At 39.0% G+C, this 14,276-nt stretch overlaps 1 protein-coding gene across 2 annotated transcripts in view; it reads left to right on the plus strand.

Annotated features, from left to right (window-relative positions):
- The window catches only part of GTDC1 (glycosyltransferase like domain containing 1), a 449,516-nt gene extending 437,348 nt beyond the window's left edge, over positions 1 to 12,168 (plus strand). Inside the window, exons 11-12 of one of the 2 annotated variants that reach the window (XR_006339543.1) lie at positions 6,848 to 7,008; positions 10,614 to 12,168. The gene's annotated coding sequence lies outside the window, so the exon portion shown is untranslated. Of the gene's footprint in view, positions 1 to 2,882; positions 2,985 to 6,847; positions 7,009 to 10,613 lie in introns of those variants that run through there. The other variant, XR_006339544.1, reaches the window with a different exon arrangement.
- Positions 12,169 to 14,276: the final 2,108 nt, after the last annotated feature.

Here is a 14,276-nt window from a genome sequence, read left to right on the forward strand (position 1 = left end):
GGACCAGTACTGGTCCACAACTCAGGCTTTGGGGAGCCCTGAAATAAGGTGTATAAATGTTATATTAGAGTAGATGTATTTAAGATATGGGGCTTCCCTGGTAGCTCAGCTGATAAAAGAATCCACCGGCAATGCAGGAGATCCTGGTTTGATTCCTGGGTTGGGAAAATCCCCTGGAGAAGGGATAGGCTACCCATTCCAGTATTCATGGGCTTCCCTGGTAGCTCAGATGATAAAGAATCTTCCTGCAATGTGGAAGACCTGGGTTCTATCCCTGGTTGGGAAATCCCCTGGAGGAGGGCGTGGCAACCTACTCTAATTCTTGCCTGAAGAATCCCCATGGACAGAGAAGCCTGGCGGAGTACAGTCCATGGGGTCACAAAGAGTCAGACACAACTGAGTGATTAAGCACAGCATGGCACATTTAAGATTGGGTGGGGTCACAGAGGAGGGAGCCATTCGTTTAAAATTACTAACAGTTCGTGAATCTCTATGTTGTCTCTGCAGGTACTTTTTCCACTACAAAAGTGTAAATATCTTGAGACTGATTCTATAACTTATACTTTTAAAATAACTTATTTGGAATCCAGAATCTTGGTGATAGTATGCCAGGTACTCATAAAATACATTTAATGTTCAGATTATTTATTTGCCAGAGTAGTGGGTTTTGAATTTTTGGAATTCAAGACTGAAGTTCCAATATGAGAATAGGCAGTAACACATTGGGATGGATTTAAAGATTCAAAGCACTCCACAAGTAAGCAGTAACTTTAGGCATAGCAAGGTCTTAGGGTATCTTTGAAAGTATCCAAGATATCAAGATAAGCTAGTTCACATAGTTCTGCCTGAGAATGGAGCGAGTGTGTTCGAGCAGAATGTTTATATTCTAAAAACCTCATAGGTGAACTATATTTGTTTGAACACATATATAATCCATATAGAATGTGTATCTAAATACACTTACATAAGCATATTTGGGAATCAAAGATTTAGTGAACATGTCTTCCCTTCATTATTGAATTGAAGTTTGTTTTTTGTTTATCACAAAGGGCTAACTGTTCAGTAGAACACCTACCTAAGTGAACATTTGGTCGGGATAGACACAAATAGGAACTCATTAGCTGAAAGCAGACCAACATGTGATCACACACCTGGGAGGCTGGGGCTGCTGGCCCAGCTGTTTCAGAGGAGACTGTAAGAATACAGAACTCTCAAAGACTGTCTGTTTGCTTCCAACAGAGCTAGTCAGTTGAGATTTTGTTCATATATTTTAAGAGACTAAAGAAAGTTGAGGCCAGCGGGGGAGAAGATCACTGGGACGGTTCGTTGAAAGAGTACTTGCCCCCAAAGATTGCTATACTTTCCCCACAGAGATTGACTTAATCTGCCACTTTCCTTTCTTCATTTTCCAATCATTAATCAGAGGACACACAGACAGAAGAAGAGCTGAGGAAGAGAAATAAAAGAAGAGAGGAGTGAAGCAGAGAAAAACTGAATATGGTAGAAGGATCAGTTGCTCCATCTATCAGTGTGAGAATCTGGGGATATTCATGGTCCACAGTGACCACACTTGAAAAGAGTTCTTTGGGATGAATCCCACTGTGTGTGACTTAAGTGTTAAAAATAAGACAACACGCTCCAAATGGGATCACTTATGATAAATACTGTATCACCAACTGAGACTTAATTACAGTTTCAGCTTTCCTAGAAATGGAATCTTAAACCAGTCCATCAGGAATCTCCATATTAGCTATGAATAACTAATAATCTCCAGATTATTAGTTACATAATCTGCCTGCTAGTTCCCTGTGTGCTGCATGCTAAGTTGCTTCAAGTCATGTCTGACCCTTTGCGACCCAATGGGATTGTAGCCCACCAGGCTCCTCTGTCCATGTGATTCTCCAGGCAAGAATATTGAAGTGGGTTGCCATGTCCTCCTCCAGGGGATCTTTCCAACTCAGGGTCGAACCTGGGTCTCCTGAATTGGCAGGCAGGTTCTTTTCCACTATGGGAAACCCTGGTAGATCCCTGCTATCCCCTAAAGGAAAATAATCTTGCAATAACCAATCCACTTTTTAGCTTAGTATAACATCCTTATTCCTGCTCCCTTCTGTCTACAAAAGTCTTTCATTTTGTACAGCTCCTCAGAGGTACTTTCTATTTGCAAAATTGAATGCTACTTAATTCAAATTGGTTTTTGCTCAAGTAGACTCTTAAAATTTTTCATATGCCTCACTTTATCTTTTAACATAAGCTGCAATTGCATTCCAAAGTCTGTGAGACATTGCTCAATTGAAAACTTTGTAGCCTTGAAATTGGGAGCTATGGGTCCTAGTCTGAGCCTTCTCTAAATAGCTGTGCAGTGGAGAGCCTGCCATTTGTTCTATAAGTGCACTTCAGTAGCCCTATTTATTAAAAAGAAAAAGAAAAACAATGCTTAACCTGTTAACCTCATCTCACATGACTAATGTGAAAATGTGAGACATCGAGTACATGAAAATGTCTTGAAAGATTTAAAACAAAGTGCAAAATTCAGACATTAAAATCAAATAAAAGTTTTGGGGGAGTTGTTGATGGAGTAAAATATTTCCATGAAAATATTAACTGATGACTTCAGTTAGTAAAAGTGTGTGACTTGCCAAAAAATGAATTGGTGTTAATTATAAAAATTACATTTTAATTAATGCATTCATTAATGATCTACTAATCAATACTAATTGAAGGTTTATTATTTTAAGGAGGATGGGCAATTAGCAGTTTGACACCATGAAAAAGAGATAACCAACTGACGGATGGGTCCCCATCAAGTTTAATTTTAATTTGTTTTAAAAGTATCTTCTTGAGGAATGAGTTTAAATGCACATCACTCTTTCTCCTTTCAGAAAATGAATATATAAGTTGTTTAGAAGGCATATCTGAATGACCAAGAATGAAGTCTGGCATATGTAACAAGAAACGAGCACATCTTCTAAATGGGCTCGGTGGTATGGTCTAAGTTCTATTCTCTCACACAGTAATATAACTGGATTGCTCTTTAAATTAAGTGAATTTGTATGTCCGCTTTCCCTTAATGGAATCAGTTTTGATATACTCTTTGTTCATGCTGTTACGGCTTCAGTCTAAGGGTTCTTTGTATTAACTTTTTAAAGTTACATCACAAAGAGGTTTTAAGATTTCCCAGCAGGCTTTTATTTAACCAAAGCTTTTGATCTCAAACCTGCTGGGGACTAGTGAAATCCTTACCAATTCTCCAGGAACTTCTCTCTATTGGAATTTGAAAAGACCCACCTGAAGGATTGAACTCCCGGTGTGGTTTCAGCCACCCTTCTGATCAGGCTATTCAAGCAGCCAGCGAGGGTGTCTAGTGCACCCTTTGTGATCGGCTAAGCAGCCTAAGGTGTCCTTTGCATGAGCTGTTCTCCCGAGGAAATAAAAACCAGGAGGACACAGACCTATATACCTTATTTCCTGCTATCTTCAGTTAAAGGTGGATTGCAGGGGGTCTGCTTAACATCCTTTGCTACCTAAATACCTTTTGGACATGGGAACTCAATAAAAGAACTTTCATTGCATCCATTACCCTACTGTGGTGCATAACAAATTAGATTTAAAAGGCTACTTTTTTCCCCCTTACAGCTATTTCCAACATTTTCTTTAAAATTTCAATTTAGTGTCTCGTGCCAGAATATTCTATAATATACTCTAAAACTCTTATGATACCAATAACACCAACTGAACATTACTTCCAAAGAATCAGGCTCATATTCTTATAGACAAATTATAGTTTTTAATTAATATAAGGTAAAAAAATAAAATTATGTTTAAAACATGTTAAATATGAAACTATATAAAGCAAACATTTATATTGGAGAAGTGGTCTATAGGCAAATGCGTTCTCATATACAGTACTGCAAATACTGTGGGCTGAAGAACTAGAAAGAAATGTGTAAGTATTTCCAGAAGCTGTAAAACATTCAGGGCTCACTGCTTGAGGGCATAGGCTCTCACACCACAGGTATATCATCTATTACAGACATTAGAGGCATTTGCTTTCCAAATGTTGGGTTTTTTTTTTCCTCTTTGGGCTCTGGTGTAACTGCAGAAAAGTAGCTGGAACCATCTCTAATTCTGAATATGTGGCGGAGTGGTCAGGCTGTGCTCAATCTGGATTTCAGAAACACTGCTACCACACCTGCAGAATATGACATAATTGTTCTGTTTCATAACATTAATTTTAGTAAGCATTTGTTACACATCTGATTGGTAGATATTTATGAATAGCTGTTGATGGAATATTATATTCTGCAGTTAATAAGTAATAACTGATTATAGGAAGACAATATGCTATGAATTCTTTCTCTGGAGAAAGAGGGGCTCAAAGACTTGCAGAACTGAAAATCATGAGAATTATGCATAAAAAGCTTTCTGGTTTTTATGGATAATATAAAACAAGTGTTACTTATGTTGTTACAGTAATCCCCTACTTCTTTGTGCAAAAAAGGTTATGCATTTTTGATGCATAGATGAAAGTCTTAATAAAATATTTCTCATGATCCCAAATTTTTTCTCATTCACTTTTATTCACAGAGTAAATAGTTACTTTTAGGGGATGATTATGCAACAATATCTATCATTTTAAAATGTATATCACCTTTGATTAGACAATTGCACTTCTAAAATGTACTCTTTAGAAATACTCACAACATTCTACTTAGGAGGATGTTCACTAGTGCATGATGTATGAGAAGAAAAATTGCAATCACTCTATATGTCCATCAACATGAAATTGGTAATAAGATATCAAACATCTATGGTAGCAGTACTGACATGGTTGCATGTCTACCAACACCAAACAGTAATTCCTCATCCTGCATGACAACCATTTCAAGGAGGTATTGTTAACATCACACCTTATAAGTTTAGAAAGTGGATTGCAGAGAAAATAACTTGTCAAAGTCACAGAATTACTAATAGTGAAGCTAGGATTCAGACTCAGTCAAGCCATTTGGTTGCAAAGCCATGAACTTAATCTATTAATATTCACATATGTTGTACGGAGCTTCCCAGGTGACGCTAGTGATAAAGAACCCTCCAGCCAATGCAGGAGACGTAAGAGCCGTGGCTTCCATCCATGGGTCAGGAAGAGCTCCTGGAGAAGGACAGCAACCCACTCCAGTATTCTTGCCTGGAAAATTTCATGGATAGTCCATGAAGTCACAAAGAGTTGGACATGACTGACTATAACATTCTTATAACCCCTATTATGTGTGTATTCAAAGAATGAGAGAGTTTTAGAGATTATGAAATGAAAAAAAGTCTAAGACGTATTCAAAATAATTTGGTAAAGATTGTGTCCATATACATTAGAATATAGCAAGAAAAATTTGAAGGATTATTCATCAAGCTGTTCATATTAAAATATCTGTGGTTAGACTTTTATTTTCTACTTTGTGTATGTCTTTAATATTTAGATATTTTATAAATATGTTTACTAAAACAATATAGTTCTTCAAAATATCAACATATAAGAAGGAGAATCAATAAAAATAATACATTATTTTATCAATACATGTGGCATTATTTTCAAGATCTCAAGTGCTGGCATTCAATTTGGCCTTTTTAAAACAAAGCATAAAAAAAAAGCATAAATAAGTTATACCATATAGAATTTTCACACTTTGAACATTAATTATTTCAGTCTGTTTTTGGGGGAGGATGATATTCAGATTATAAGGAAAGTTACAACTTTGAGACCTTTTCCTTTGTATAAGCAAGTTTTGCAAGTATCCTGTCTTATAACTTTTGAATGAAAGCCCTGTTTTATCAATAAAGTTATACATGTTTCTATTTCACATTCGTTATATTAGAACACAATTATTTAGTCTTTTAAAGGAGGATTCTCATAAGCTTTCTAATATATAAAACACTACATACTTTTGCATCTATAAACTGTTTCCATAGGTGATCATTGCATCCAGGTTCCTAAGATCAAGGAAAAAAGCTGTGCATTTTATTCTGAAGTTACAAATGGTATTTGATACACCACTGTGCTAAACACAGGATTGAGCTGCCTCTAGCTTTACTTCTTGCATTTCAGCATTGAAAAAAAAAATCAGACATGGGTAATGCTTTCAAAAATGTTAATCCCAATTTTTGCTTATGGATATCACATGATTTTAAAAGGTAATAAAGAGTATTTTCAGTAATCAAGGGTGAGTCAAGGAAAATGGCTTCTATGGGAGTAAGTCAGCCAAACAAAAACTTGACCCAACACCAAGCTTGTTGTCAGAATCACAGCTGCCACATCAACCAATGAGACCTGACCTGGAGGCAGCCAGGAAGTCAGGTGCCGAGGCTGGAAACGCTCTGTTCCAGACCCGTTGGCAGTTGGCCCTTCAGCTGCTCTACAGCCCCAGTCTGGGCCCAGGGGGGCTGGATCTGCTTTTGGATTACAGGAGGGAAATGAAGTACAACCAGTATCATCAACAGCGAGGCTGTCAAGTTAGTACTGATAATATATTCATGGGGCGATGGATTGTTTTGCTCTCCGGGTTCTGTGAGGAAGGAGGGCTACAGGAGCATGTACATCGCAGCTCTGAAAGCATAATCTACTTTCTGCTTGTAGGAACTGGTGAGGGTGGCTCAGGTGTCCTTTAACCTCTCGATTCCTTCTGGTGGCATGTCTTAGTGACTAAGTAGGAGCTTGAAAATTATGGACAGAAATGAATGCCAGGTTTAAAAAGGAGGTGTGGTTACAGGGACATGATACTCGGATTTTTAGAAAGAAAACGGATTTTTGAGTTTGGCGTTATTAACAGAGAGCTGTCATGTTGCTTTCCTTCAATAGAGAAAAGAAGTGACCCCAAACAGAAATCAATGACCCAGGCTGTGATCAGCAACTCGCTATGTTAGTTCAGTGTCAAGAATGCGGCTAGGATTTAAGAAAACTTTACAATCATAGATCACCTCCCCAAACAAAAGCCAATAAACAAAGAACACATCTTTAAGGTAAGTCATCTTCTAACACCTTTGAAGCTCAGGATTGTCCTGCATGCACAGAGCAGGCATTCCGTAGACATTGAAAGCTGAACATGGCTCACTGAACCTTAAGTCTGTGTCCCTCCCAGGTAGACACCCAGCTGTATGCCTTTCAGAATCATATTATTACACTCTTACTTCAGTACTGAGACTTTGTATAAAAACTTTATGAAAAGTTTTCTTAATGATAAATGCATTCATCCACGATGGTGAATAGCATGGTCCACGGTAGCACCTAGAGTGATACCCTGACCATAGTATGTTCTCAATAAACACTTATTAATGTTACTAAAAGTCAGTAGGAATTGTGAGACTTTATGGCGAATTTAAAAGACATTACATACATATTCTTATTTTGTAATGGGCACCCCAAAATTTACAGGATAAACAAATGAAACAAAAATAAAAATTTACTCACAAACACGTAACTTAAAAACCTATCATAGAAACATCAAAAACAAGAGGCATTTGTAGTGGCTAGAGGTTAACTTCTCAGCATGGTACTGATGGAGGAGATGGATAGAATTGATAACAGCTCACTTTCGTGAAACACTTACTATTGGCCAAGCACGATGTTTATTGCTTTAGATATATTGATTGTCTTATTTAATTTTCACTACACCCTTAAAGTAGGTGATATTACTATTTTCATTTTACAGGTACAAAAACTGGGGTTTAAATTGTCAAAATCATTGCCCCAGGTTAGGAGGCAGGCAAGCCAAGCTCTGCAACCAGAAAGTCCGGGTCATTGACCCTATATAAGAATCTAAGCTATGATCTGAATGTTTGTTTATGCTCTACCACCTCCCCATCCCCCACCCCCACCAATACCTATGTTGAAATGCTGCTGTTAAGACGCTTTAGTCATGTCCCACTCTTTGCGACCCTATGGACCATAGCCCGCCAGGCTCCTCTGTCCATGGGATTCTCCAGGTAAGAACACTGGTGTGGGTTGCTGTGCCCTGCTCCAGGGGATGTTCCTGACCCAGGGATGGAACCCACATCTCTTATGTCTCCTACATTGGCAGGCAGGTTCTTTACCACTAGCGCCACTGGGAAAGTCCATTGAAATCCTAATGCTTTATATAATGGTATAAGGAGGGAGGGCCTTTGGTCCTAAAAGTAGAGCTCTCATGAATGGAATAGTATCCATATTAGAGACCCCAGAGAGCTCTGTATCCCCTTCCACATGTAAGGATGCAGCTGGAAGATGGCTATCTACAAACCAGGAAATAAGCCTTCACCAGAACCTGGCCAGGGTGGCACCCTGATCTTGAACATCTAGCTTCCAGAACTGTGAGAAATAAATTTCTTTTGTTTATAAGTTACCCCATCTATGGTATTTTGTTATAGCCTCCCAAATAGATTAAGACCATATATGACAATATGGAAGAATGGCAATCTTACAGTCAGAAGTCTCAGAGTTTTGGAAAATTGTTCAAACATAATCACAACTGCACATTTAGGACTCAGTTGAGAACTGAAATATCATGAGTGTTCTTCTAGAGATCCAGTTATCTTTTTGTCTCTATAATGGCCAGTGTTTTTATTATGGAGCTTTGCATCCTCATGACATTCTCTGGCCCTGATGGTACTTCTCTTACTGCTTCTCACAAGCTGGTCACTCTCCGCCTCCTTTCTCTGAGATACGCCTCTGAGACTGACCAGCTGGCAGGTGGTCATGCCCCTGGAGAGGAGCCCTGTCTTCAGGCCAGCTCAGAGACCTTGGCCTGACAGGAGCATTAATGTAAAGGGCTGATCTCAAATTGCCATGACCTGATGTGCTGGTTAATTGTGGATGTCAACTGGGCTAGGCTGGGGAACCAAGATTTGGTCAAACACCAAGTCTGATGTTCCTGTGAAGATATTTTTTTTAGGGGTGACCCCTTTACACTCAGCAGACTTTGAGTAAAGCAGATTATCCTCCATAGCATGGGTAGTCCTCACCCAGTCAGCTGAAAGTCTTAAGAGAAATGACTGAGGTCCCCCTAGAAAGAAGGAATTCTACCTCCAGACTGCCTTCTGACTCAAGATGCGGCATCAACTCTTCCTGGGTCTCCAGTCTGTCCTGCAGATTTCAGGCTTACCAGCCCCCATAATCCATTGCTTTCTGAGTAGCTATTGGCAAGTGACTTGATCTCCTTAAAACTCAGGGTCTAACCAGCAGGATATTGTGATCATTAGATGTGTTGAATTATATTATGATAATTAAATACTGTAAAAATAAATGATAATTAAGTGCTCATTTTATGTACATAAATTGCTGGACATCTAGTAGATGCTGAATAAAACTAAGTTTTTCATTTCTTTTTCTAGCAAAAGTTATACTAAGCCACTCTACTTATTTTTTTTATCTCACTGGAAATTCTAGTTTTAGATATAAAAGAATTTTTCTTATAATTGACTGATATTTAACGTGCCAATTCAAAGCTATCTCATGTTTATGTATTTAAGATATTTTCAGTCTTGCCACTCATTTCTCAGATCAACTAGTTAGTTTCAATTCTTATTGTCTCATAATATTGAATGCAATGCCTTTTCTTACCAAAAGTCACTATCTTTATGAACCTTCAACCGTGTTCTGTTAGTCAGGGTTCCCCAGAGAACCAGAAACAAGCGAATGTGTATATATGCATAAAGAAGGAGAAGGATTTACTTTAATTGTCTTTATAATTTCTATTTACCATGTTTCATTTTGCTATTTTTCCCTATTCTTATTTAGATTAATTAGTTTTTCCTTGTTTTTGATTTTTTTTTGTTATTAAATGGAAATTATATATTCTGCTTCTGTTCTTCAGTGGTGCTCACAAGTTTGTAGCAACTACATTTGACCTTTTTGCTTTAATTTCCAAACATTACACTCTTCTTCTGCTGTTCATTGTCCAGCTGTTAAATCGTGTTCGACTCTGTGACCCCATGGACTGCAGCACACCAGGCCTATCTGTATTGTTTTTACATGACTGGTTTGCATATTTTAGATAGTGCTTATAGCATAGAGAGAGAAAGAAATAATTTATATGGCTTTATATTAGACTTTGGCCACTTGATATGAAGAACTGACTCATTTGAAAAGACCCTGATGCTAGGAAAGATTGAAGGTGGGAGGAGAAGGGGACAACAGAGGATGAGACGGTTGGATGGCATCATCAACTCAATGGACATGAGTTTGGGTAAACTCTGAGAGTTGGTGATGGACAGGGAGGCCTGGCGTGCTGCAGTCCATGAGGTTGCAAAGAGTCGGACATGACTGAGCAACTGAACTGAACTGAACTGACACTGTTTTGAATTCCTTTCTTTAGGCAAATGATATCAGAACTTTATCACTAGGGTTCTTCTTCTTATTTATTATTATTATTTTGGCTGTACCACACAGCATGTGGGATCTTAGTTCCCTGACCAAGGTTGGAACCTAGTCCCCTGCATTGGAATGGTGGAGTCTTAACCACTGAACTGCCAGGGAAGTCCTATCACTAGGGTTCTTAAATGTTAATTTATTTTTTCTCCATTCCTTTGAGATCCTCATTTTAATTTTAACAACTTCCTTTCTTCTCTACTCCCATTATAACCCCAAACAGGAAAGAGATGAGAGGAAGATGGTAAAGAATCTCTGAGAAATAACAAAAAGAAAAAGTAGTAATAAATGAGCAGAAGAGAAGGAAATAAAAACAAAATGAGAGCAAATTTTCAAGAGTGGAGAAATAAGATGATGGTATCCCAAAGAACAAGAGTAAAGAAGTTATGAATTGGGCTTCACTGATCGCTCAGTAAAGCACCCACCTGCCATGGCAGGAGACATGGATTTGATCCCTGGTCCAGGAAGACTGCACATGCCTTGGAGCAACTAAACCTGTGCACCACAACTACGAGCTTGTGCTCCACAACAAGAGAAGTCACTGCAATGAGAAGCACAGCCAAAAAGAAGCTAAAAAAGTAAATAAATAAAAGTATAATAACAACAAAAGCTATGGGTCAGAGAAAAACAGAGTGAGGGGTGGGGTGCTGAGATGGAGGAAGCATGAGGCATTGTGGGTGATGATGAGAGGAGCAGATCAAGGACCTTTTGTACCTATTGTGTGCTGGACAGAACAGTAGAAACATTTCATCCACAGCTCATATGTAGAGTCAACAAATGTATGAACAACGAATGAGTATTTCATTTGATAAATCAAAGAAGTCTGAGAAATTAAACAGCTCATCCAAGATCGGAAGAATTAGTAAAATCCTGAGTCAAAATGCATGTCCAAATCTGTGTGTTTTGACCAAAAACTGGGGCAGGATTGGAAAGGTCACTCTCCACCCACTGTGTGAAGCAGAGGACAGATGCCCCTGCTCCTTTCCTCTTTTCTTTGCCAGCTAATTACATGTCTGATTAGTGTAGGACAAAGGCAAATGCACAGAAGAGAAGCCTGACAAGGTTGAGAAGGAAATGGCCCGGGAGAAAGGAAGATGATTCATTGATAAGCTCTTTGTCCTCTAGAAATGCAATAGGCCTCCTAGGAGGAGAGACTTCGTGTCTAGGGGGCAGCTTGGGCCTTGAAGGAAGAGTCACCCAGAGGAGAAAGAGAACAGAAGAGCTGGAGTGTTTTCAGACCTCCCTTCCTCAGCAAGCCACACGCACACAAAAAGTGCTATAAAATGTCTTTGATTCTTCCTCCTCTTCATTCATACTATTATATACCAACCTGAACAACATCGCCCTTTAAAACCAGGCCACCTTTGGAGCAGTGATTTAACTACATAGTGTTTCTCGAGCGTCTAATCCTTGAAACAGGATCCTATGTCGTACTTGGTTAAGACTCCATACAACTTCAGTAGGGTCTGCTGCATCATTCACTCCAGATAAAACCCCAAGAAATCAAAACAGGATTATTCAGCAATTTAAACAAAAACAGTTTTCCCGCTGATGACACTGAGTGTCATGTCACGTTCCTGGTAATGAAAGTCGTCGTCAGATACATGGTGAGGTCAACTCACCTTGTCACTAAAGTTCAAAAATTCAAAAGCCCTTCCTTCAAAAATTTTTAAAACTCTTGCTAGCTTTTATCACCATTTCCATTGTGAGATTTTTCTTTTTTCAGAGATGAAAATAAAGGTCATTTTTTAATTCCCAGCTTCTAGTTTAGTGTTATCTCAAATCGAGTTTTGACATACACATCATTTAAAATTGCCTCTTATAGTTAGAGACAAATTTGAAGTTTTCAATCAAAATTGAGGGTTTCTTTCGACTCTCTCTTAGGTACATGTAGAGCCTGCTAAACATTTCAGAGCGTGGGTGGACCTCCCTCTATAAATTGTAAATTGCCCACGCTTTTGAACTCCCTTTCTGTTTTAAAGCTACGTAGGTTAAAAATTAAGCCCCTACAGTGAAGGGCACCTGTATTTGCTCTCCCTATTATGCATCTATACTAAAATGCTTTACAGCTGTCTAAATTAGCATAATTAAATCCACATCAATTAAAAACCTCAATCACCTCTCTCCCCTTCACATGTAGATGGTGACATTTGTCTAAGGTGGGAATTAACAAAGGAACTTTTTAACAGTTGAAGATCTGGCTCAAAAGGAGGGTAATAGGATTGGTCTATTGTTCCGGGTTCATCTAAGATGGGGAACAGTGGTCAATGAGAGCTATTTGGCCAAAATCATCTGCAGTTTGCATTTCAATGCTGCTGGCAGCAGGGCCGGCCATTCGAGATGTGCATTTTACAACAGGCCTCTCCAGCTACTGCTCTTTATCCTCCAATAATGAGGGTAAACAAAGCGCCATTGTGACTTTGGGGGTGGTGGTTGTTTTTAAGCTGGGGAAGCCTAGTGACCCCAGGATAGTGACAAGCCTACACCGTGTGGTGCTGGCAAAAAAAATTCCTGGAGATGAAAACTGACGTGGGGTCTAGGGGTTAATTTCTGGAACAGACAAATTTGCATACAAATGAAAAATGATGGGATTTCCGTTCTCCTAAATTTTCAATGTCATCAGCATCAAACAGCAGCCTTGCTCCCTTGCTGTTTGAAGAATATTCATTACTTTAGAAGAAGGGGCACCTTGCTTGGTGTTCAACTCAGTGCAGGTCAATGACTTAATTTGTGAAGTTTTTTCTAGAGGGTGAGTTTTCTGAGTATTTTGTAATACTTTTAAATATGGCTTGAATGATACATATTTTTACAATCTTAAACTTTTCTGAATAAACATTGAATGGCGTGTGGTTGACTACTTTGAGCATTTACCTGTTCACCATCATTAGCTCTTCAACTACATTTACCTGACCTCTCATCCTTATAATATTAGTATTACAGAGGATGACAATTGGGTCTATGTTAAGTTTAGTGGATTTGAGAGACAGGATATGACAATATTTACTCATTTGTCCAAAGTGATCTCAGGTGGCCTCAGCCTGCAGCAGCTTGAAGCAGGATTTCAGTTCCTGGCCAGAGATTGAGATTGGGTTGTTTTTTTTTTTTTTCATTTATTTTTATTAGTTGAAGGCTAATTACTTTACAATATTGTAGTGGTTTTTGCCATACACTGACATGAATCAGCGAGATTGGGTTGAGGCAGTGAGGGCGCTGAATCTAGCCACAAGATCAGTGACCAGTGACAAGGCCCTGGCCCACAACTCTGTAGAAATAAATTTCCATATAGAGACGGGTAGTGAAACAAGTAAAGTGTTCATTAGGAGGAAAAAGAGTATGTGTGGATAGACCCATAGGCAGGCTCAGAGAGAGAGACTGGTGCCCTTACAGTGGTTTGAGTCACTTTTATGGGGCATTTCTTCTGGGTTTCCTTTAGCCAATCATCTTGCTTTGCCTGGTTCTGAGTCCATATTTGAGGTGATCCTCATGGTAAAGAACCTGCCTACCAATTCAGGAGAGAAAAGAGACTGGGTTAGATCCCTGGGTCTGGAAGATTCCCTGGAGGAGGGCATGGCAACCCATTCTGGTATTCTTGCCTAGAGAATCCTGTGGACAGAGAAGCCTGGCAGGTTATACCATTCATAGGGTTGCAAAGAGTCAGACATGACTGAAGTGACTTAGCATGGACTCACGAGTCTGTATCTGGTATGTCTCGGGGTCCTCCCATGGGTGTGCAGCATCTCTTAGTCCTCTAATGATGAGGACTCTGGGTAGGTTGGCATCATTTACTGTGGGTGGTGTCCCCTCACTTTCTGACCTTCCTTTATGCCTTTCTGTGCATATGTAGTCAGAAGGCCTCCTTGACCTCAAGAATGAGGAATCTGTGCTC

The sequence above is a fragment of the Cervus elaphus genome, chromosome 33, assembly GCF_910594005.1.
Source record: "Cervus elaphus chromosome 33, mCerEla1.1, whole genome shotgun sequence".
In the NCBI taxonomy this organism is placed as follows: domain Eukaryota; kingdom Metazoa; phylum Chordata; class Mammalia; order Artiodactyla; family Cervidae; genus Cervus; species Cervus elaphus.